General features: G+C 37.8%; 1 pseudogene; it reads right to left on the minus strand.

Annotated features, from left to right (window-relative positions):
• Positions 1-22,636: 22,636 nt before the first annotated feature.
• Positions 22,637-24,447, minus strand: LOC131899664 (eukaryotic translation initiation factor 4B-like; annotated as a pseudogene).
• Between the last annotated feature and the right edge of the window lie 382 nt (positions 24,448-24,829).

The following is a 24,829-nucleotide window of genomic DNA, read 5'->3' on the forward strand; positions in this document are numbered from 1 at the left end:
CATGACTAACTCTATACTTTCATTGTTTTTGATTTTGCTTTACTTTGACAGCATCTTAAAGATAATGCCCAGTCCTCTCACTAGTGACATAGAAAAACTGAAAATGGAATGAAAATCATTTACATAAATAATTATTTTCAAAAATTCTTTTCTGTACACCACATAGTATCCAATGTTATCTCCTCTCATAAAATATAATAATAGATTTTCAGTGTATATAATACAGTTCATATTGATGTTCTTAATGTTATACATCAATATCTTCCCCCAAGAGTCTAATCATTTATGAATGCACATGGAATTTCCCTGCACTTGTTTCTTGCTTATATATTTCATAGGGTTTTCCTAGTCATTATACATTGCAAAATTCTCCAATTTACAGATTAAACACCATACTTCCATTCAACTTGGAAGTTTATTTCATTTTTTAATGATTATAGAAATATTTAGGCTTTTAAATTGCACATTCCTTCTCTTCTATATACTATAAGCTTCTGAAACACAGAAGTTAAAAAATCATGTGCCCTTTACAACATTTAATACAACACTACATACAGCAGAATCAAATAACTATTTGTAGAATGATGTCTCAGTTGGGGTTTCTATTGCTGTTATAAGACACCATGATCAAAAGCAGCTTGAACAGGAAAGGGTTTGTTTCACCTTATACTTCCATATCACAGTCGATCACTGATGGAAGTCAAGACAGGAATACAAGGCAGGAACCTGGAGGCAGGAACTGAAGAAGGTACTGTGAAAGAATTCTGCTTAGGGTTTGCTCACTGATTGCTTGGTCAGTTGGCTTTGGTACACCCTGGGCAATCAGCCCTGGTGGTGGCATCACTCACAGTAAGCTAAGTCCTCCTACATCATTCTCTAGTCAAGAAAATACCCTATAGACTTGCCTACAGGTCAGTCCTATGGAAGTGTTATTTTTTATTAGGATACCTTCTACATTATTTTTTTGATGTTCTTCCTCCCTACTCCAGGACAGGCTTCATGTTCAGGAGTAGCTGACAAACATATAATTGGACTCTACAGTTTTTGTATGTGCACATTTATTTGGCAACAGTTTGGTGGTTCATCTTTTTGGATGAGATTTTATTTTGCTTACTTGATTTTGTTGTTGTATTTGGTTTTTTTTGTTTCTTTTTCAAAAAAGAACTTAAAGTTAGGTGGGTGTGGAGGGGGACAGGATCTGAAGGGACTTGGGAGAGGGGAAAATATGATCAAAATATATTTAAATTTGAAAATAATTTTAAATAATTAAAAATATAATAATATATATTATAAAAAACCATATTTAAGAAATAAAAAAAGATTCCTTCTTCCCATATGACCCCAGCTTTTGATAAAATAATTAAAACAAGTCATCAGAAATAAATTAATGTACAAATAACTTAATTATCAGGAATTTGTTATCTGGGGTATTTCTATTTATTTGGGGTGACATCATCTACAAACGTTGAATGTCGGCATGATTGTCATCAAATAACAAAAGATACACAAGTACCAGAAACTTATTATGTAGACTGATGCTTGAGTTTTGTTAAGGAATTTAAACTTTCTCAAATCCCATACAATTGTGTAGGTATTGATTGATATATTTTTGTCATTGTTTAAACCATAAGGTCAGTTAAGAAAACTGAAACATTAAAGAACTATTGTATGGTATTCAAAATCAAGTCTTTTTTTTTTTTTTTTTTTTTTTTTTTTTGGTTTTTCGAGACAGGGTTTCTCTGTGTAGCTTTGTGCCTTTCCTGGAACTCACTTGATAGCCCAGGCTGGCCTCAAACTCATAGAGATCCGCCTGGCTCTGCCTCCCGAGTGCTGGGATTAAAGGCGTGTGCCACCACTGCCAGGCTCAAGTCTTTTTTAAAACAAAGGATGTTAAAATTAAGTAATGAAAATGGTTGTTTGTGTGTATGTGTGAATACTGTCTTCCTGTCTATTGAAAGTTTTTGGCACTCAATCCTATGAAGCCCTATGCACATTTTGTGATATTTTCTTTTTTATTGCAATGCTCAGATGGATTATACATCAACCATCAACAGTCTGTTTATGAAAGAGGGGACACTCTGGGAATTGTCAGTAAGATCGTCTTCATATCAGTGCATACTAATGAACATTTGCTGTTCAATGAAATTGCTGGAATCTGCAAAAGTAGATGCTTGATAATATATTTATTTTCCTATTTTAAAAGGATTTGTATTTACAGGAAATGGTAGAGGGAATAGATAATCATATTTTATACTACTCTGGGTAAATATTTGGCAAGAAAAAAGCACATAAAAGCAAAAGAAAGAATGCACATCAAAAGCATACACTAATAATACATAAAATATTATGATATGTTGGAAAAGTAAAATGTTAACAACTTTTCATGTTTCAGGGAATAAAACCCTTCAGTAACTCTCTTTATGCAAAACTGCATTTTTCTTTATGTCTGCTTAAGCTTACAGGTTGCTATGCTTTTTTCTAAATTTATTTGTGGTCTTGTATTTCTTTCCTGAGATATTTATAAAACCCTTCACAACACTAAAATTATAATAAGAATTTACCATGCGTTTATACTTTACCATGAGGGAGACTTTAAGATAAAGTCACAGTGATTGCAACTTATACAAAAGAAAAGATACAATTTTTTTTTGTGTGTGTGTATGTGTGTAAGAGAGAGAGAGACACACAGAGAGAGAGAGAGAGAGAGAGAGAGAGAGAGAGAGAGAGAGAGAGAGAGAGAGACCACATATGTACAAAGAAGGGATAAAGAAATATTTGCTTCTGATCCTCCCAAATCTTGTTTTTTAAAATAAGGGTTGACCTTTTCTCTAACTAAGATTCAATCCATAAAGAGATCTAAAGGGACATAAAATTTGTGTTTGTTTTCAATGGCTAAACAGGTTTGAGACTGAAAGAAAATGGAGGGAGAAGCCTCAACCAGGCTTTGTAGCTGTATCACAATGCTAGTCTTCTTGAAACTATAAAATTATAGATAGCTCTTAGATTTTGAAATATAGTTATCATAAGATATAAATATTTTTTAAAAGATAATATATACCCCAAGATATAATTTTCCTGTTGCTCTATATAGATTTTAGGAGTCACATTGATTTCTTTTGTTCATGTCTTTTTATGTTTAACATGATATAATCTTTGTTTTTATATACAATGTATTGTAATATTTTAATATGTGTATGACGCATACTTACCAAACCAGGTCTATTGTATTTTCGTTTCTTATCATCTATAATTTCAGGCTTTGAAATTCCATCTTTTAGATCTTTACAAAGTATCTAATAGGTTATTTTGAACAACAGTCACCCTCTTGTGCTGTGGAGTACTAGTACTTCTTCATTCTAATCTGTTTTAATGTTACTTGTTCCCTATATCCCCTATTCAGCATCCAGTAAGTGCTAATAATCTGTATCAACATCATCTTTCTTGGATTCCACATATGAATAAAATATACAATATTTGTTTGTGTTGAGTTTGTTTAAATGAACATAATGTTTTCCAGTTTCAATCACTTTGCTCCATATGGTAGTACTGAACTCCACTGTGGGGGAGAATAATACTCCATCAAATACACATTATCCATTTTCTCTATTCATCCTTTATCGAGTACTGAGGCTGATTCTATCTATACCTTGACTGTTATGATTATTGCACAAGAAACATGAGGATGCCCATATCATTGATAGGCTTTTCTCATTTTCTTCCAATGCATGTCAAATAACATGTTTATTAGATCATAGTGGTTTTAGTTTTAGATTTGAAAGAAAGATCTATGTCATATTCCATAAGGGCTTTATTAATTTTTCTTGTTGCTCTTCTCTCTCATGTCTTCCTCAGTGATCAAGCTATCAGTAAATTCCTCTCTTTTAGCAAAATATATATATATATAATATATATAGAGAGAAATTATATATGTATAATTTTACAATATATAATACATGTATTTTTCACATGTAAGCTTAAAAGAATGGCTACATCATAAAACTTAGATGAGCTTAAAATTGCTATTGTTGAGAATTTATAACTAGCTTTTGCTGCTTTATAATGCTCTTCTAATTATGCTCAAGAAGGCTAATACCTATAGACAAATGAATCTCTCCTACCGGCCTGTTCCCAAATAACAATTCAGAAGCTTAATATTAATTACATACTGTTTGGTCTGTAACTCAAGCTTCTTGCTAGCTAGAACTTTTATCTTCAATTAACCCATTTCTATTAATCTATGTTTTGCCATGTGGCCATGGCATTACTGATCTGCTGGCATGTTGCTCCTTGATCAGCATGCTGATGTCTACTCTGACTCTGCCCTTCTTCTTCTCGTATCTCTGTTTGGAATTCCTACCTGACTCTTATCCTACTTTGCCATAGGCCAGAGCAGCTTCCTTATCAACCAATGGTAGCAATACATATTCAGGGCATACAGGAAGACTATCCCACAGCAAATACCTAAACATACAACATGTATTTTGATGTCCCATGTGTTATTGAAAACTCTGTAACTTATAAACAGCTTAGTACTAGGTGGAGGATACTATCCCAAAGACTTCTTGTTCAGAAGTATACAAAAGATCCACAAAATAATCTAGACTATTGACACTGCTCTTGATCACTCACCAGAATTTGATAGTAAGACACTATTTCTGAAGACACCACACACATTGGTCACATGACTTGGAGACACCAAGGTGGTAGCAACGTGGAAGCTCCCAAATTCATAAATCTGGCAAAGCTAATATTTTATTTTTTCATTTCATTGTATTCTTTTCATCCCATGGAAATATACCATATTTTATTTCTGAGTTAATGTACTCTTCGACAGTTTTGTTTATATTTTTTCTAAGACAGAAGTTATACATAAAAGTGTATCTTAAAGATTGTTTTAATGAAGTGCTGTCTTAGGGTTTACTATTGCTGTGAAGAGACACCGTGGCAACTCTTATAAAGAAAACATTTAATGGTGGGTAGCTGGCTTACAGTTTCAGAGGTTCAGTTCATTAATGATCATGAAGGGGAACATGGCAGCATGTAGGCAGACATGGTGTTGAATCTGAGAGTGCTACATCTTGCAGGCAACAGGAAGTCGACTGACTGTTCCACTGAGGGAAGCTTGAGAACAAAACCTCAAAGCCTGCCCCCCCCCCGTGACATACTTCCTTCAATAAAATCACACTTCCTCCAACAATGCCACTCCTCCTAAAACTGCCACTCCCTTTGGGGGCCATTTTCATTCAAACCACCACAGGTGCTATTGTTTTACACATACATGTAAGAAACACTCAGAAAAAGTCTTTCCCCAGAAAATTCCCTCCTCCAGTCACTACTCTACCCCATCAAAGGAAATTACTTTTTAATTTTCACCATTGTAGTTTTCCCTGTGCATGGACTTATATAAGAAAAATCATATATCACAAATTCCCTGTGTTTGACTTATTTATTCAGGAAATGTTGTTCTAAAAACATGCAATATGAGATTTACTTTGTAATAAGTTTCATATGTATAATACAGTTTTTTTTAAGATATGCCATGTATTTTACCATATAGCATATATTAGAGTTCCATAGAGGAATAGGATATACATATATATCCAATTATAAAAATGGGTTTGTTGAATTAGCTTCCATAGTTGGAATTTTTATTGACTATTAATGACTATTGGAAGGCTCCTCTGTCAGATAACACGGTATGTGTATAGTCCAAGAAGTAGAAACCTAAAAATAAGGAGGAATAAAGATACGGTTCCAGTCTGTGACTCAAAATTTTGAAGTTCCTTGGAGACTCAGTCATGTGAGGCAGTGTTGAAAATCTGAAAAAAAAACTGTAGCCCATGCACGGAGAATGGGAACATACTAACTTAGAAAGAATTTGACTTGCAGACATTCAAATTTTTCCTCTATCAACTTCCTTTATTCTTCCAGGCCTCCATCATTTAGTATGTTTTCATCCATATTCTGAGTGAGTCTTTTTATTCTTCAGTTGATCTCTCATATGGCTATCCTCTCTAGAAATTCCCACAGATATGGTATTTCTCTCTTGGATACATTCCCAGGAAATGGAAATAGCCCAGATATCTATCAACTGATGAATAGATAATGAAAGTTATATATATATATATATATATATATATATATATATATATATATATATATATATACAAATATTCAACTGTAAGGAAAATTGAAATAATTAAATTCACATGTTATGGATAAAGCAAGAAATAACAGTTCTGAAGGAGATTATCCAGACTCAGAAAGATATAATACATGTTCTTTCTTTCATATAGATGCTAGCTGTGAATATTTAGATATGTGTGTTTTAATTAGAAAACCCATAGAATGCAGGGACCATGGAGGGGATTTCAAGGGATATGGGATAGAACCCATGTTATAAGAAGAGGAAAAGAGGAATAATGGAACAGAAGGGTTGTGATGGGGTAAATAATGAGCTAGTAAGTTAGAAGAGGGAGACTAGGGAAGGGCCACTAATACAAAAGCTTATTGAAAAAGTCATATGGAAACCTAGTATTGTAGAAGCTTCCTAAGACATATAATATACAAATATATGTGTATATATTTATATATAGCATGAGTATAAATAATGTAATCCTACAATGTGGGTGACGCTGACTTTCACAGCTACTACAGGCCACCAAATAAATAGCTATTTGCTGTAGCTCTTGGTGATCCTCCAAAACTTGATGTTAAGGCCCTATTGCAAAAGACATCAAATAATTGAACTGTAGGACATGGAGAAATCAAATTGTTATTGACCTCTAAGCTTCATCCTCACTGGCTAGCTTTCATAGTGCTAAAAGTTTCTATGCATGCTACCAGAGTAAAAATTAATAATCAGTGTTATCAAGCTGTGACTGCTATGAGCTATAACAAGGATTACTTGGGAAGCCCTGTTCATTGCTTCAATAGTAGCATTAATGTTATGGTAGTAACAACTTACTTTCTAAATGGATTTAAATCCTGCCCCATTAGATGGAACTGATACTTGGTACCATGAACTGGGCCAAAACCCAGTATTTGGATAGGTCATAGTCCCTAGGGGAGAACTATATATTACTAGTTTGCTAAATTGGCATAGTAATAAACATCCCCCAAGTTTCTTATCTTTATACCTATAGATTATTGCATCTCTCAACCTTAATCATAGAAGTTCCTTTTTACAGTAGCTGGTGATTGATACAGGATATTTTTTATTTATTAATGGTGAATAATATTCTACTGTACATACTTGGAGGTGGTGGCACACACCTTTCATCTCAGACTCAGGAGGTGGAGTCATGTGGATCTTTGAGTTTGAGTCCAGCCTGGTCTACAGAGTTAGTTTCAGGACAGCCAGGGGTACACAGAGAAAACTTGTCTTGAAAAACAAAAAAACAAACAAACAAAAAATTCTACTGTATGTATACCAAATCCTAAAATCTCATTACATATTCAACTCAGGATGGGAGTTGAAAGTGTTTTCATGACTTGGCTGTATATAGATGAAGAAGCTGTAATAAATACGAGAGTGTAAGCATCTCTGCTGCATCATTTTTTAATAATTTCATGTAAATTTCTAGGAGCTGGTTCTAGTTCTGCTTTGTGAGGTTACTCCACACTGTTTACAAAGAGAGTTAACACATTTATGTTCCTAAATTAATGCACATTTTCTGGTTTTCCTTCACCCTTACTGTGCTGGCTGGATTTTGTTGTTGTTGTTTGTCTTGTTTTGTTTTAATTATAAATTTAACAAAAACGAGAGTCATCAGAAAAAGAAATATCAATTGAGACAATGTCTCCAGAAAACTGGCCCAGAGACAAGCTTGTAAGGCATTTTCTTGATTACCAGTTGAAGTTGGAGGATTTAGTAAACTATGAGTAGTGCTACCCCTGGGTAGGTGGTCCTGGACTGTAAAAGAAACCAGTCTGAGCAAGCCATGGAGAACACGCCACTAAGCAGTATTCCTCTATGAATTTCAATTCCTACCTCCAGATTCCTGCCTTAAATTCCTGCCCTGACTTTTTTGATGGTAGTCTGTAATGTTTGATATGGATATAGTATAAGCTGAAATAAAACGTTACCTCCCAAAGTTGCTTCTGGTCATGATATTTTATCACCTAAAAAGAATACTAGGACATTCAGACATTCACCAACACAAGTACTCTCTCTCTCTCTCTCTCTCTCTCTCTCTCTCTCTCTCTCTCTCTCAATATATATATGTGTGTGTGTGTGTGTGTCTGTTTGTCTGTCTGTCTGTCTCTGTCTCTTTCTCTGTGTGTAGATAGATAGATAGATACATGACACCCTAAAACAACTAAGCTAGTAGATTGCTGTGGTTTAGATTTCTATTTATCCCTTGATTAGGGACATTGAATACCTTTTCATATACATTGTTGTATTTTTATGTATTCATTGAATAACTTGTACATTCATATCCTCTGTTCATTTTTAATCATATTCATTTATTTGCTGTTTGGTTCTAACAGTTTTTTTTTTTTTAAGCTTTTAAAAGTAGCATTTATTTGTAGTATGTGCATTACAGGAAACACAACACAAGAAGCCAAGAACAGGCCCCTAGTCACAAGCAGCTCAGCTGATGTGTCCTTCTAGATGCTGCAAGTGTACACACATTTAGGGAACTGAGATTATACAGTATGTACCATGCTTTCCCCCACATTGTGAATATTCACCAACTAAAAACCCCACGCTACAGGAGTATTTTGATAACCAAGAATACACCACGTTATCTCAATCTGTCAGACAAAACTGTAATCCTGTCTTCCTTGGCAACAAAAATTTCATAGAAGACAAAAATGGCAGCAGGCTTCTAGATAGAAGCACTGGCGAAGTTACAATTAAAATTCTGCATTCCTCAATGCTCAGCTTACAAGAAAACAAAGCCACAGACCACATGAAGTACAGCATTCCTAAGTTTATCATCAGATCTATATACTAAAATATGAGGAAGAAGGCGTGTTCCTGCACAATAAATGCATTCCTATGGAGTAGCTGAAGATGCACCTACGGCAGGGCTTCTCAGATGTCAGTCTCAACACAGCACAGCGCTGCACAACTCGCCCTGTGAGCCTCCCTCTGCCCCTCCACAGTCAGAACATGAATTAACTCACACTGTCCAGACATGGTTCAACAGTTCTATGCTCAAGAGGAACCTTTTCTGTCCATCTGTCCTTTTAACCATATGCTCTCCTTTAGGGCATTTATGAATTTCAGATGTTGTGGAATGAACTTTGTGCACAAGAAACCCAAGTATCTTTTCAGAAATGCACATATGGATTCCTGGGTACAGTTGTAACAGTTTTCTATATGTGGTGGTCCTAGCAAAGAGCTCTTCCCTCATCCATGCTCTCCTCTGCACAACTCCAGTTCGGGATGATTCTAGTGAGGGTATTACAAAGGTCACCCCAAGAAGACAGCCCTTCCAAAAGACTAGCAGGACATTTATAGTGACTATCTTCCTACTTCTAACATCCTTTGGGCACTGGGACTTATCCTCTAACACTTGGCAACATTAACTGAAATGCACACCGGAACAATGGCTAGACACCCGGGAATCAACCAGCAGGCACAGTACCTTACTCTACACTATTCTTTCCCCTACGCACCTCCATCACCTGGTAACAGTACCTGCTCAAAGACCAAGTTTAACAATCCCATTCCCCCAGTATAACCATCCCTATGAAATAACAACCCTTAAAAGGTATTGGTAACCCTCTATTTTTACCATGTTGTGCATTTTTTACATTTATGAATTAGCATATGCATATGGGCACATGCATGCCACTGTGCTTGTATGGAGGCTAAAAGACAATTTGTAAATCAGTTTTCTCCTTTTATCATGTGGATCCTGGAGATTATCTTTTTAATATAAAACTTTTGTCCTATTCAGTAATTTGGCTCTTCAATACGTTGAGAGTTGATGGACAATGCCAGCACTGATTGGACCAAGAATGGCTCCCTGAGACACAGACACTACCAGCACTGATTGGATCAAGAGGAGAGTGACTGTTCTCCAAGCTAGACAGCTCAGTCTCTAGATCCTAGGCTCCAAGGCATACCCCTTGTCCCTCCATCCCCCACCCATTGCAGCCCCATTAGCTGGCTAGCAGGCAAGACTCCTGTGGGCAGGACTTCTCACCATCTCCCATCATTGGACCCAAACCCACCCATGCCCCATGATCTCAGTGACTCTCTGAGACATAGACACCACCAGCACTGATTGGACCAAGAGGTAGGTGACTATTCTCCCAGCTGGACAGCCCAGTCTCTAGGCCCTAGGCCCTAGGGCACACCCAATGCCCCTCTACCCCATTCATTGAAGCCCCCAACACTGGCCAGTAGGCAAGGCTCCTGTGAGCAAGCCTTCCAATACCACCCCACATGGGATCCTGTAATCTACAAGTCCCATTCTGCCCCCCAAACCCACATATTCCCTGTGACCTCAGTGGCTTCCTGGGACACAGACACTGCTTGCATCAGTTACATGAACAGTGGCCCCCCAGAGACACTGACATTGCCTGCACTGATTGGAGGAAGAGATGAGTAGATGCCAGTGCAAAAATACATTCAACAACAAAAAGAGCAGTATGGCACCACCAGAACTTCTCAGTTTTACAACACGAAGAGTTGAACATACAATGTAGAAGAAGCTGAATAAAACAACCATAAAAATAACTTTATGAAGATGATAGAGGCCTTTAAAGAGAAAATAAAAAATTCCCTTAAATAAATCAAGGAAACGACATATAAAAAATTGGAAGAAATCAATAAATCCGTTAAAGAATGTCAAGAAAACTAAGAAAAAGAACCAAACAGGAGAAGGAAACAGTTCAAAACTTGAAAAGTGAAATAGAGACAATAAAGAAAACACAAACTGTGGGAATTCTGGAATGGAAAATTTGGGTAAACAAACAGGAAATACAGATGCAAGCATGACCAACAGGTGGAAGAGAGAATGTCTGGGGTTGAAGACACAATAGAGGAAATATATTCATCTGTCAAAGAAACCATTAAAGCCAGCAAAGTCATTATACAAAACATCTAGAAAATCTGGGACACCATGAAAAGACCAAACCTAACAATGAAAGGGATAGAAAAAGGAGAATACCAGATCAAAGGCACAGAAAATATATTCAACAAAATCATAGAAGAAAACTTGCTCAACCTTAAGAAGGAAATGCCTGTGAAGGTACAAAAAGGTTACAGAACACCAAATAGACTGCATGCCCCAAAAAAAGCCCCCTGCCAGATAATCAAACTACTAAACATACAGAATAAAGAAAGAATATTAAGAGCTATGGTGATATTTTATTTGTACTGAAATGTGATTTGTATGTTAATAAATAAAGTTGCCCAGGGATCAGAGCTATTAGAGCCAAAGCAAGAGCTGGGCGTTGGTGGCACACACCTTTAATCCCAGCTCCTTGGGAGGCAGAGCTAGGTGGATCTCTGTGTGTTCAAGGATATAGCCAGCATGAAGACACATGCCTTTAATCTCAATACCAACCATAGAAGACCTGAAGGTCTGTACAGATGGGCAGTGACAAGGAGGTCATGTGGTTGGGTCTACAACCAATGAGAAGGCAGAACAGAAAGTCTATATAAAGACAAACACACAGAAAGTAGGTCTCTTGGCTGAAGAGGATAGCTGCTGGAGTGAAGGGTGAGGCTCTTAGTTCTGACCTCTTGGGCTTTCATCTTTGCATTGGCTCTGTGTTTCTTATTTAATAAGACGGTTACATCTACAAAGAGCTGCAAGGAAAAGGCCAAGTAACTGTAAAGGCAAGCCCATCAGAATAACATTCAAATTCTGAGTGGAGACTCTGAAAGCCAGAAGGTCCTGGACAGATGTTGTATAGATACTAAGAGACCACAGATGCCAGCTCAGACTACTATAGCCAGCAAAACTTTCAACCACCATAGATAGAGTAAACAAGATATTACTTGTCAAAACCAGGTTTAAACAATACCTATCCACAAATTCAGCCCTACAGAAAGTACTAGAAGGAAAATTCCAACCCAAGGAAGTTAGATGCACCCACAAAAACACAGACATTAGATAACCACACACAAGCAAATCCCAAAGAAGGGAAACACAGATACACATACTCCCACCGAAAACAAAAGGAATTAACAATCACTGGTCATTTGTATCCCTTAATATCAATGGACTCAATTTGCTTATAAAAAGACACAGGCTAACAGAATGGATACAAAAACAGCATTCAACCTTCTCTTACATACAAGAAACACACCTCAGATGGCCTATCTGGGGGAGGGATGGAATTGGAGAGCAATGGAAGAGATATCTTGATAGAGGGAGCCATTTTGGTGTTAGGGAAGAATCTGGTACTAGGGAAATTCCCAGGGATCCACAAGAATGACCCCAGCTTAGACTACTAGCAATAGTGGTGAGGGTGCCTTTACTAGCCTTCCCCTATAATTAGACTGGTAAATACCTGTCATCATAGAGCCTTCATCTGGTAATAGACATAAGCAGATGCAGAGATCCACAGCCAAGCACCAGGCCAAGCTCTGGGAGACCAGTTGAAGAGAGGGAAGAGGGATTACATGAGCAAGGGGGTGTGGTCAAGATCATGATGGGGAAATCTACAGAGACAATTTTGCCAAGCTTGTGGGAACCCTCAAACTGTAGACTTATAGCTGTGGTGCCTACATGGAAGTGAAATAGGCCCTCTTAATGTAGGAGACAGTTGTGTAGCTTTGTGTGTTTGAGAGGTTCCTGGCAATTGGATCAAGATCTATTCCTGGTGCATGAGCTGGGTTTGGAGTCCATTCCCTATGGTGGGATGCCTTGCTCACCATGATCCATGGGGGAGAGCCCTTTTCCTGCCTCAACTGAATATGTCAGGCTTTGTTGACTCCCCATGGGAGGCCTCACCCTTTTAGAGCAGTGGATGGGAATGGGTCAGGGGGATGTGGGTAGTTGAGAGAAAATAAGGAAGGGAGTGGGAACTGTGATTGGTACGTAAAATGAAAAAAAGTTTAAATAAATAAAAAAATTTAAAAATATGTTGATAGTTTCTGTTACTATATACCAACATGTAGCTAGAGTTTTCCTTCCTGGCCCACAGTCAGGACAAATCTCTATCACCTGCCAGTCCCACAGCCGCTCAGACCCGACCAAGTAAACACAGAGACTTATATTGGTTACAAACTGTATGGCCGTGACAGGCTTCTTGCTAACTTTTCTTACAGCTTAAATTAATCCATTTCTATAAATCTATACCTTGCCACATGGCTTACTGGCATCTTCACATGCTGTTTCTCATCGTGGCGGCTGGCAGTGTCTCTCTGACTCAGCCTTCCACTTCCCAGCTTTATTCTCCTCCTTGTCCCGCCTATACTTCCTGCCTGGCCACTGGCCAATCAGTGATTTATTTACCAACCAATCAGAGCAACACATTTGCCATACAGAACATCCCACAGCACCAACACTTTTATTTTGATATAAAATTATGTGCTTTTTTCATTTTTTAATACTTTACAAGGTATAATTGCTAAAACCAAAGTTGTTAGGCTTGCCCATCTTCTATAGATCAGCAGTTCTCAACCTGTGGGTTGCAAATAGCTTCTTGCTTGAGGTAGGACTTTCTGTCTACTACACCTTCTATATGCTAAGATTACTTACACCATTTGTTATTTCCCTTTCCTCTCTCCTACCCCTCTTGAATCTGTCCACATCTTTCTCAAAATCATTGTCTATTATTCTTAAAGCATTGTCATTCAACATACATACAATTGTATGAAGATATAAATACAGCCTGCCACATTTCATTCTCATATACCTTACTTTAATTAATATTTGATGGCTTCCAAAAATTCTTATGTCTTTTATTGAGTCATACTTGCCTCTTTGTAATACTTATCACCATTGTGTTGGAAATTTACCATTTGACTTTCTTTGTTTTTACAGAGTGCTTCATACATGGAAAGATCTTCATGCTTCATACATGGAAAGATCTTCACCAGTCATTTTCTGTGGGATGTTCTGTATGTTAAATGTGTTGCTCTGATTGGTTAATAAACAAAACACTGACTGGCCAGTAGCCAGGCAGGAAGTATAGGCAGGACAAGCAGAGAGGAGAATGCGGGGAAGTGGAAGGCTGAGGCAGAGAGACGCTACCAGCTGCCGCCATGATAAGCGAGATGTAAGATACCAGTAAGCCACGAGCCATGTGGCAACTTATAGACTAATAGAAATGGGTTAATTTAAGATATAAGAACTAGATAACAAGAAGCCTGCTGTGGCCATACAGTTTGTAAGCAATATAAGTCTCTGTGTGTTTACTCGGTTGGGTCTGAGCTGCTGTGGGACTGGAGGGTGAGAGAGATTTGTCCTAACTGTGGGCCAGCCAGAAAAAACTCTAGCTACAGTCATTAGCTAGGTACTCTGAAATACTCATACATCCTTTGTCTTAGTTAGGGTTTCTATTGCTGCAACAAAACACCATGCCCAATGCAACATAGACAGGAAAGGTTTTATTTGACTTACACTTCTGCAGCACTGCTCATCATAAAAAGGAAGCCAGGACAGGAACTAAAACAGGGCAGGAACCTGGAGGCAGGAACTGACACAGAAGTCATGGAGGAGTGCTGTTTATTGACTTGCTCTCCATGGCTTGCTCCCTGATTTCTTATAGAACCCAGTGACAGCACCATCCACAATGAGTTGGGCCTTCTCATATAATCACTAATTAAGAAAATGCTCTATAGTCTTGGCTACAACCTGATTTTATGGAGACATTTTCCAAGTTAAGGGTCCCTTCTCTCAGATGACTTTAAATTGTGCCAAGTTGACATGAAACTAGTCAGGACACTCTTTCTCTACATGCATGTTCTCTGGTCTTGTATGTATACCTTCCAAGTTGGAGGTACTTGTTATTTCTGATTTTACTCTTGGGTAGTCATAAACTCCTTTTTCTTGATATCAGTACTATAGATTCTTAAAGCTCCCATGTTGTGGAATATTTGTTTACACTGTGTCTGTATTAAGATGTGTAACTGTGATTGGTTTAATAAAGAGCTGAATGGCCAATAGCTAGGCAGGAGAGAATAGGCAGGACTTCCAGGGAGAGAGAAGAACTCACAAAGTGTCTAGAATTCAGACATATGGTACAGAGGAGAAGTAGTAAAGCCATGGGGCAGAATGTAGATTAATAGAAACAGGTTAATTTAAGTTATAAGAGCTAGTTGGGGAAAAGCTTAAGCTAAGGCCAAGCTTTCACAATTAATAACAAGTCTCCATGTCATTATTTGTAAGTTGGTGGCCCCTGCAAAAAGTCTGAGTGCACTCTTGTACACTTTTCTTTTAATCTCAAATTATCCTTGAATTTTAGAATATGCTGTTCCTATCAAAATTCCAAGCTAGTTAAGACAGAAATCAGTACCTTAGATAGATGCAGCTAAATCAAGAATTTTGGGAGTATGTTGTTCTGTTCTTGTCCACAAACCCTCAGCATGTGCCTCTGTCTGCTAAAACAGCAATTCTAATGTATCAGCAATCATCTCATCTCTCTCTAGTTTCATGTTACTTCCAAATATTTAGGGTATTCAAGATTCTATCAGGGCTGTGTGATAGGTAAGGAAAAATCCCTTCTTCCCACTGAGTCCTTTTAAAATCTAAAATACTAGATGCATACTGCATTTTATTCCTCCCCCAGGAGCCTCTGAGAATGGGAGTTTTCTCTAACTTGTTTCACAATGAACTTGGGTGAATAACTATGACACGGAGCACATCTTTATCTAAACGATTTTTCTCCTTCTCACTGACCTCTAACATGGTGCTTAGATATAGGTAATTAGGAAGTGTTTCTTCAGGTAACACTCCCAAAATTCTAGTGATGGAATTCATGTTTCAGGCTTCTATGTCATCTGCAACAAGACATTCAGAGCTATTGGTCATCTCACTATCACATTGCATTTAGCGATGGGTAGTGATAATAGTAAGGGGTTACTATGCCATCTTATAGCAGATGTGAAGTACCTGATTATTACACTTTCTTTGGAGTACAGGAGCATTTTTAATCATTTGTGTGTTTCCCATAATATTAATTGCTCTTCATATTGATGTTAAATCAGCCTTCATATGAAGAATGAAGTTCTGGAATTTTTGATTTTTCAGTCTTGCTGACATCCTTCCAGTGACTTTTACAATTTATATGTGGTATTGTACGTTTCAGAATAATGTATTAGTTTTTATTGCTCAATAGTATTCTTTTTTATGGGTATACAATATATTTTCATTACATTTTTCTTCAAATTTAACATATTAAATTGTTTATCCAATTTATATCTTCTAATCTGAAACATGAAGTGTCCCCAGATAGTATTTGATTAGAAATTCTCTACTAGATCAAGATTTAGAGCTAAGAATCAGGCTTTCAGATTTTAAGGTAAAAGTCAATTTCATTTCCTGCTATAATATGCTGAACTAAATAGTGTCTCTAGGTAGCTCATTAAAATAGTATGAGTTATGCTATCTTCCTCCCATTCTCTGGACAAAAAATAGTTTTACAGTAATTCAATCTAAAATAACAAAAGAAATACATCTTCATTGATTGATTTTAAAATGTGGATGCATACTATATTTAATTTCTTACATGGAACAATATGAAATAATACACAAGTTAAGAACACACTGAGAAATTGGTATTGAAATATCAAATACCATGTAAAGTATTAGAATTTGTCCACCAATGAAAAAAAAATCATAATAAAGGTCTACTTATCCATTGTCTCTGATGAGAATAACATATAGTTTTAAGGTTTTATAAATATAAATTTTATCTGGTTGTAAATATGAGTATGAAAAATTTAATAAGATAAAATTTAAAATTTATATTTTCTAAAATTAATGGAAGAAGCATTGAAAAAATATTACCTTAAGTGTTTTTCTGTTGGTTGCAAATGTAAATAGGAATTATACCAAACATGAAAATTATGGAAATTTACAAATTAAAGGGCGTAAAATACACAGGGACAACAAAAAATTACTGAGCAGAAATGTTCCCCCTTAAGAAGTATTTAAAAACAGTGATGACTTTTATTTTATTGATCCTCACATGCAAACCTGATTAAGAAGAGCAGAAATAATGATGATTCTTTCATGTACTTGACAAACTTTTCAGAGAAAGAATATTTTAAGTTTATACCATTCATTACAGATTATTTAAATACTTATTGTTATTTAAGTATATATGTATATGAGTGTATGTATGCATGTGCTGTACATACATGTGTGCACTTGTACACATCTGTGCATATTCAGAGGCCAGAGAAGGATGTCAGGTGCCCTCCCTTAACATGTTCTGCCTTATTCCTCTGAGATATTTTCTCTCTATGGACCTTGAGTTTCAGTTTTCTGGCTAAGCTGACAGCCACCAAGCCCCAGTAATCCTCCAGGCTCTCGCCACCTCAGTGGCTGAGCTACAGTCTCTCATGGGACCATGTTCAGATTTTTACATGGGTGTTGAAATTAAAGTTCTGCTACTTATGCTTGTGCAGCAAGTGCTAGTGCTCTTATCAATTGTTCCATCTTCCTAGAATATACAATTATATTATTTGTAATACTTAACAATATTTAATGATAAATAATTTAAATTACACTTCAGTTGAAAATGAAACTACTATTAGCACAGAGTTCAATTAGGTATTGCTTGCTTCTGTGACTTTATGGTGGGCACAGACAAACTGGCCAAATTTAAGTTTGTAGCATGACTACATTCTAGAAGATCAAGTTATACTTTTAACTACTAGCTACTGTGGCAGAAATAAATATGATCTCAAAGTCTCAGATTATAATGAGAGTTTCTAATGGTTACATTAGATGCAAAAAACCCAAGACAGAACAAGATACAAACAGCAAATTTCAAATTAAAAACTGCTTCTTAATTCAATTTATGTGGCTCAGGACATAAAGATAGGCAGATGAAAGGGAGAGAGCTAACTAAATACTATATCCAACTCCATGGAACTTGGTATGGCTTTAGGGGAAAAAGTCACATCACACAATGGCAATTTTCCAAAATAGGATAGCCTATTCTTACTGCAATTTGCTTATTATACTGAACTCTCTGTCTTCCACAAATTTCTATTAAAAGTTACAAGTATAACAGCAATAATCTCATGGTAACATACTGGCTTTTAGTTCTTCTATTTATTTATCAATAAGCTTACTATAAAAATAACAAATATTTGTAACCATAAACTAATTTTAATTACTATAATACCCACTTCTTTTCTCAAGTATTTCATTTCCAGTGCGGCATAAAAATGCTGCAACTTTTAAGTTGAAAAGGAATTGACTCCTGCTTTTCCTAATGAAACTTGAGCTGGTGTGGAAATTGAAGGGGCATTCCTGAACTTTCTGCCTAAAAGTAATAAAGAATCTTCTGTGAAGCACAGAAAGACCTTTTAACCTAAGGTTCTCCCTGACAAACATACCCCTAATGTATTTATCACATAAGCAACTTATATCCATAGAAAAAAGTAAAAACACAATAAAATGTTTTTTTTTCACAAAATACAGAAGTATTTTTATGTATCAGGGTTATTCATCATAAATAATCAGGTACCTCCAAGTACAACATAAGGACTAAAGTTTGAAATATGGTATTCATGCAAAATATCAAAATGTGGTTTTATTTTCATTCAAACTTAGGTAAGTAGTTCTACCATTTATTCCCTTACCAGTAATTGATGAACAATAAAGAACCCATAGTTGAAAAAGGCTGCATTGAGAACATGTTTTCGTTTTAATTGTACTAATAGTTGACTAATTGGTACACATTGCTATAAAGCCTTCATGGATTAAGTAGCTGTCAAGAAAATAAGTCTGTAATATCCAAGCTACAGAAAGCGCAGATACTCACAGTATTTGTAGTGAGGATATATCTTAAAACGCCATTGTTAATTTGAAAACAGAAAAAGTGAAATACACCAAACACCATAGCTTAGCAGTGCAGCATGCTGTTCTGTATCACATATTTACCATAGGATTATGTTGATGATCTGAAACTCTGAAACTGTAGCCTGCTGCTACTCAGAATTGCAAGATAGTGTCATAGAGCCTTTCACTAGTACTAAGAAAGAATCAAAATGAAATCACAATTTCTACTGAATGTAAACTTTCACAATATTATAAACAATAGCAAGCGAGATTGCTGGAAATCAGAAAAGTACTCTTTACTTTTCTCCATTTGAGTTCCACATATTTCAACCAATCACATCAGACATTTTACTTGTCCTTCTATAGCAGCAATAAGTACAGTCTTTAGGCATTCCACTTATAACAAATTTACACCAGGGCATCCATATTACATTTTGCCATTAGTTTATTCCAATCAGAATAATAATTTTCTTCTGGAATGGAAATTGCATTCATGGGTAATGTCATGCTGGTTATATAGTGGTGGTGTGTTTTTATTACTTATTTTAGCAACCTATCATAAAACCTAAAAAGAGATTCTTAATTTATGTGCAAAGATATAAATAAGATGATGCTCTGAGGTGTTTGATGGAAATTTTTACTCTCTCCTCTTATTTTGATCTATACATTAGTGAATAGTGTATTTACCAAGACAACTTTTATTGTTGTGAGACCTAGACAATTTTGATCAAAAAATATTTTCACAGAGCTAAAAGATTTCCATAGGTGATAGGCCTACAATTCCAAATTTAATTTTGAAACTACTCAGTCTTCTTAAATGTATCTTTACAAAATATTTGAAGGTTTTTATTCACTAGTCAAGTTACACTGATGTGTTTTTAAAGTGTATGGGAACAAATGCAATTTACTGAAACTCTGAATATGGCTACTAAATGATAACATTATGTTTAGTTGGATGGGGTATTTTAAAAAATAGCTATAGCAAGCTATATTTTATTCACACAGAGATTGCTTACTGTTATAAACATTTGAATATTTCTGCACTGAATAAGTTAGACTACCACACCTTTTTGAGAAGAGTCTCCCAAATTTCTCTATAAGTAAAAATTCTAAGATATATCTGAGTTTTTTCATACATATGCATTTTTATGTGCTGTGTACATACATTGGTGAATGCATGATTGTCATGGTGTGTAGGCACACAGGTAAAGTGCTTCTACATGGGTATAGATGAGCGGAGAAAGGCTCCATTATTGCTCACCTAATTTACTGATTCAAGGTCTCTCACTAATTTGATTCGTCTGCCTAGACAGCTTGCTCCAGAATTGCTGGAATTGCTGCATGTTAGCACCTGGCTTTTATGTGCAGTCTGTGGATGGGAACTTCAGTCCTCACCATCAGGGGCAAGTGCTTTAACCACTGAGAAAGCTTCCCAGACCTAAAGTTTCTAATTCAAACAAACAAACAAATAAGTAAATAAGTGAATGTTGTGTTCTTTTAGCATATATTTACTAGATATCCAATGAAAGATAACTTTTTAAAGGTTACATATTGTTGAGAGCTTCACAAAATGAAAGGTAAACTTTTTTTGAGAGTTTTCTTATTTTCTGGAAGGAAAATAAGGTGTTCATCATTAGTCAAAGTAATAATACAAGAAAGAATGTAAAAAGTGCTATAAAATACTTCTTTTTTTTTCAACTTTAAAGACTGGATTTATTTGGAGAAAAACAAAAAAACCCTCAAGCCAAAGGATGGGATTTTACATCTCAAGACATCTCCCAAGTAATGTCTACAGATTACAAATCATTTTCATAAAAGATATTTTTGTACAAATTTTACATGTATTCAGGAGCAGGACATAAGTCAACCCCTGCTTTTATTTTAACAGAGGAGCAAAGTAGGAGAGTAGGACAGAACAGCTTTCTTCTGGTGCAACTATCTGGAAGGGAAACAGACATGAAAAGGGCAAACTACCTTTTCATTGTCTACAACAATGGTTTTTAAAAACCCATTCAACTGTGGGTCTCTCTCTAAAAGCCCACTTTCTAGCTACTAGCCAATCAAGTCCACTGGGTAAGCGACTTGCTATGCCCACCGCTGCAGCACACCAAACCAGCCTCCTGCACAGCAGGCCTAGGGCTTGCACATTAAGACCAAGGTCTCATCTGCCTGCAGGTACCCTTCGGTCCCACAACAGGGAAGCTTGCCGACTTTGGAGCTGACCCCTACACAAAGGTACAGACCAAAGCAGACAGGTCAAGCTACTGTGCAAGAGAAGCCAGAGCCTTCTTCAATAGTTCTTTGTATTATCCTTTATTCTTGAGGGAAGTCCAGAAATCAACCCCCTCTCTAAGCAGAAAATCACAGTCTAGGTCACACTACAAACGTAAGCACTAGTGTGGGGTTCCAGTGAAGAAAAGGATAGAAACACCCCAATCCAGGCTGAAGACCTTTAACTCAACTCTCCCCATCTATGTACCCCTATTCACCACCCCAGTCCACCAACTGAAATACTCTGACCTCCAAGGGGGTGGTGAAAGCAGCAGGAGCAGACAGAGGCAGGAATCAACTATACCACAGAGCTTCAGGCCACAGCTTCTGGTGACCACGATAAAATGCCTGTGAGAGCAGAGACAGCTTTTGGAAGTCTGACAGCATCATCAAGAACATGAGATGACCAGAGTGACAAGGTTTTGAAAGAATGTGGATATATTCGAACCTTTAGAAAGGACAGATTTTAGATGACGAATTTCCCACACCCTCTAAGTGCTTCCTCATCCGGGAAACGATCCTTCTATTCATGTGTTTATCAGAGGTCATGCCGTTTCCCTTACTACCTGGTATAAAATAACTGATCACTCCCTCAAAGCTTTTCAAACCAGGATTGAGTTTCCCATTCATTTTGGTCCCCAAGTGGTACTACTTGTTAGTGGCCTGTAGACTCACTCCCAATTACCCCCTTGGGGGGTAAAAAACAAAAGACAATTCCCCCTAGGCTGGCCCCAGTTAAGTCAGAATTAAAGTAGAAGGACTGGCACCCTCCTGGAAACTAAAAGAACTTGAGAGACTAAATCTACCTTTCCAAGGATGGGAAATTTATTCAGATGATGTTCGGGAATTCATAGGTACCACCACAAAATAAGAATTAAAAGGAGCCGGGCGGTGGTGGCGCACGCCTTTAATCCCAGCACTCGGGAGGCAGAGCCAGGCGGATCTCTGTGAGTTCGAGGCCAGCCTGGGCTACCAAGTGAGTCCCAGGAAAGGCGCAAAGCTACACAGAGAAACCCTGTCTCGAAAAACCAAAAAAAAAAAAAAAAAAAAAAAAAAAAAAAAAAGAATTAAAAGGTAGACATCTCACTCTCCCTTGTACCTTTCTCTACTGCCTCACTGTCACTACATTTCTGCTGAATGGATCCCAGGGCACTAGTCACACAGGTAGCCTCTTGGTATCATCAGAACACATCACAACTTCCCCATTCAAAAGCAGTAGCCACATCTCTGGCTACAATGGTGATTCTCCAGTTACTTCAATACTTTAAAAGGCTGCAGCAGCATGCAAAACAATTTCATTTCATTAAAAAAAAGTTAAGAAAGGTCTTCAGGAGATGGTGAGTTTTATTTTTTTCTTGTCTGGATAGAGGTTTGATTTGTTCTTGAATGTTCCGGGGTGGAGACTAGAAGAAAGCACAGCATGTGGAGATCTACTCAGTGTGGTCATCTCCCTCATTCTCATCTTCACCATCCACACAGAACTGAACTTAGAGGCTGGATTCTCCTCAGATTTCTTTGGCTCAGGTGCAGATCTGGAGTCTTGATCTGTTTTGCCATCTTTCTTATCCAACTCCTTCCAGTGGTCTTTGTTCCCTCCTTCTCCAGGACCACAACTGGAGTTCACAGTTAGGCCTTTAGGGACACTCATCCCATCTATTTTATATTCATCTGTCCTTGATGGTCCGTCCTCAGAGGGCTGAGTTGGAGCCACCTTCCCTCCACCACTTGTAGGGGACTGCTGCTCTGTGTCTGAGCTCTGAGATCCAGCAGGAGGGTTAGAGCCTTGCTTCACTCACGCATTCGCATTTGGTGGAAGGGCTGGCATTACCTTTAGAGACTGATCAGGTTTAGGAGGTTTGGAGGTTGGAGAGTGACAGTCTTCTTCTTTATTGAGGGTTTCATTTTCCAGAGACTTCTCACTCTCTCTCCTTCGTGGATTTCTGTCAGATGTGGCTGAGGCCCCAGTCTGCGATGACTCACTTCTTGTCCTGGACCATTCTCTTTCCTGAGTTTCTTCACTTCGCCAACTTGGGTGTCTCTCCCGTGGCCAGCAGTCTAGTTTCGGCTCATCCAGCTGCCGCTGCAACTTCTCCTGCTCCTTCTGTAGCCGTTCCTCAACTTCTCGTTCTCTAGCAGCCGTGTCCACAGGTTTCGCCCCTCCAAAGATAGAAGCTGCTCGACTGGACTGGGAGGTGCTAGCAGAGGAATCATCTTCCTTAGGAGTACTCCGAGGCCTTAGATTCAGTTTGGGTCTTTGAGGGGGACCTCTGTCATCATGCCTATAATTGTCCCTAGAGTAATCATCCCTGGAGCTCCATGATCTATCATCCCTTCTCTCATACCGGTCTTCATAGCGGTCCCCACCTCCTCTGTAGTCATCATCCCTACAGTACCCACTACCAAATGCTCTCCTGCCACTGCCTATCCTGGAGTCATAGCCTCGGTCATAGTCTCTGCTGCCTGGGTTATCATATCCATCCCAGAACCCATAACGGTTCATATCTCAGTGTAGGCTGTTCCGGTATCCTTCCCGGTACCGGTCTGAATCGTAAGGATCTCTATACTTGTCTCCAAAGCTATCATCACTTCTTCTAGGTGGGTAGTCATCAAAGCTGTCTGGTGGCAGGACAGGCCCTCCAGTCTGTGTCTGTTTTGTCAGAATCCAATGTCTATCTCGACCAAAAGAGCGATCATCCCGGTCTTTATCCTGTGCTTGATCAGCAACATACACTCGAATTCTCCTGTTACCTAGAGACTCTTCATTGAGACTCAGAGCACTGAGCAAGGAATCCAAGTCCTCAAATTCCACATAGCCAACGCCTTTCAACCTGTCTGCATTGCTGGGTTCACGTGGTAAGCGTACAGCGCTGATATTTAGTCTTCTAAAGAATTCCTTAATGGAGTCTTCTGTCACATCATCGGGCAGGTTCCCTAGGAAAGCAGTGTAGGGTGGCGATTTGGGAAGACCGCTCCGGTCGATATTGGGTTCCCGAGCAGCCCGTGGAGCAGTGGGAAGGATGGATCGGTCAATTGGAGGTGCCCTGTACACATCGTCATCGTTACTGTGCCACGTTGTTGACACATCTCCTTCCAATTCATCTGTTTCATCAGCCCAGCTGACTGGTTTGGGGACATAGGTGCTTCCTCCACTGGTATCCCCATCCTCAGCTAGAAAATCTGTTAGGGAGATGGTCTTCCCCTTCTTATTCTTTTTTTTTTTTTTTTTTGCTGAGGCCACCATGTTGGGAGAGGGAGAGAGAACGCCTATAAAATATTTCTATTGTGCCTAAGCAAGAAAGACAGTGAGGTCAGGGAAAGTATCATGAAGTCGATTTCATGTCATATTAGCTTTCCAACAGTTTCAACAAAGATCAGTACCTCAAGTCCAGTCTTCATCTCAACCTAGAGTCTTTCTGTTTCTTTATGTCATTATTATTTTCAAACAAGGTGTTCCTGGCACCATTAGGTTTACATGACAGTATCTTCCTCTTGACAAAAGGGAGGCTGAAACTCTCAACGGTGCCATCATGAATGGACAGATAATGTTAAATTGCTATGGACTCGATCATAGGCCCAAATTAGATAAGTTTTTGGAGAAAAAGTCTATGGCTGGTGTGAAACTC

This window comes from Peromyscus eremicus, chromosome X (assembly GCF_949786415.1).
Source record: "Peromyscus eremicus chromosome X, PerEre_H2_v1, whole genome shotgun sequence".
NCBI lineage: Eukaryota > Metazoa > Chordata > Mammalia > Rodentia > Cricetidae > Peromyscus > Peromyscus eremicus.